The 1,885-nt window shown below is 42.9% G+C and overlaps 1 non-coding gene across 1 annotated transcript; it reads right to left on the bottom strand.

Annotated features, from left to right (window-relative positions):
- Positions 1 to 368: 368 nt before the first annotated feature.
- QC764_0087850 lies at positions 369 to 439 on the bottom strand. Its single transcript has one exon. It is a non-coding gene; the product is annotated as a tRNA-OTHER (tRNA).
- Positions 440 to 1,885: the final 1,446 nt, after the last annotated feature.

Raw genomic sequence — 1,885 nt, 5'->3', positions numbered from 1 at the left:
AGCTAGACCATAGAAAAATAGGCCCGTTTAAAGTTAAAAAAAAGATATCGGAGACGGCATTTAAATTAAAGCTACCCCGTACGATACATCTACGATCATACACTTTCTACATTTTACTTCTAGAACCCGCACTATATATAAGTAAGGCCAATATATAGATAGTAGCAGAGGACGAAGAAGAAAAGTACGATATAGAAGAAATACTAAATTTACGGTTTAATAAAAGCCAATTAAAGTATTTGGTTAGTTAGTTAGGATATCCGGCTATAGATAACTCGTGGGAACTATAGGTATACCTTAACTGCCTAAATAAGTAAAAAAAATTCCATTAGCGATATCCGGACCGACTAAAGCCTAAGCAACCAGGAAAACCTCGACAGGAATCGAACCTGCGCCTTCGACGTAATAGCCGACGTGCAATACATTACACTACGAGGTTAGAAAGTATAAAAGGGACCCAGGTGTAAAGACTGCTACGCATCTTAACTACCTTAGGAAGTGGAAGGTACGCTCTCGGCAGTATCCTAAGGGGTCAGGAAGGAAGGACCGGCCGTGCCCGGGTCCAAAGAAAGGTTAGGCGGCTAGTTAAAAACTAAAGAAGGGTCCAGGAAAGAAAGATTAAGGGGAGTAGCAGAAGCGTTCGCCGCCGGCGGGTTATGCGGGGTAGCAGGCCGCGCGGGAAACTCTTTCTCTTCCTCGTTAAGGAGCCGAGACTCGCGACGAAAAGCAGCAAGGGCCCGAGCCTTAAGGGCACGCGATTGTGCTTCAAGACGAAGAAGCTTACTTAAGGTAGCCTGTTTTTCGGTATCCAGGCGTTCCTTTTCCCTAATTAGAGGACGAACTACGGGACTAGTTAACGAGGGAAGGGAACGGCCGAAGAGGAGACTTACGATCTATACTATAGACGTTATAATAGGAACGACTCGACTTAATATACGGGAGACACCGCTTATATCGAGGAGAAGCTATATACTCGAGGTTATTCTCTTTACAGTAGGTACATTCGGGTATAATAAAGCCGAATTTCTTAAGGAAATATACTTAATCGCGGCGACGGTCGGTACTCGTATAAATTAATTTCTTTATACGATTAAATATAATAGTTAGGATAAGAAGGGAAAGAAAGGTTTACTATAGAAATGCGGAAGAAATAGGGATCGGTAACTATTTTAGGAATACGGTCGCCGGGGCGTCGACCTAGGAAGAAGGGCATTATATCACAGTTAACCTAATAGCAGGCCGCGCTATATATAGGGCGTAGGACGCCCCTAACCTATCGTTAAAAAAGTTAAGGGATAACTAATTAGGGGTAAGCAGAAGTGCTATAGCGCTAAGGCTTATAAGCACTCTGCAAAATACAATGTGCTAGAAGTAATTAGAGGGATAGCACGACGAGCACTTCGCAGGATGCAATATGCTAGGAGTAATCGGGGCCGTAGCAGGGCGAGCACCTTACGGTCCTAAGGTCTATATATACGGAGGAACTAGCCGGTATAGATAGACAGTTCTGCAATATACAATACAAGTTACAATCGTTAGTATTTAAACTATTATAATAGAAATAAGCCGTTGTTGTACACTATTTAGCTATACCGGACCAGGATTATTCAGAAGTGCCTTCAACCAATGTCCCTTTCAGAGGTTCTGGATAGAGGTTCGTCACACTTTCCTGCCTTTTTAATACTTTTTTTAGCTTTTATATAAAAGCTTTATAGGCTATAATATATTTTATAAAATAGTAATTTGTCACAGTTAACCCAACAGCAGGCCGCGCCACATGTGGGGCGCAGGACGCCCCTAACCTATCGTTAAGGAAGTCAGGGGATAACCAATCAGGGGTAAGCAGAAGTGCTATGGCGCCAAGGCTCATAAGCACTCTGCAGGA

This window comes from Podospora pseudoanserina, chromosome 6, assembly GCF_035222485.1.
Source record: "Podospora pseudoanserina strain CBS 124.78 chromosome 6, whole genome shotgun sequence".
NCBI lineage: Eukaryota > Fungi > Ascomycota > Sordariomycetes > Sordariales > Podosporaceae > Podospora > Podospora pseudoanserina.
This window is presented reverse-complemented; position numbering and strand designations above follow the sequence as displayed.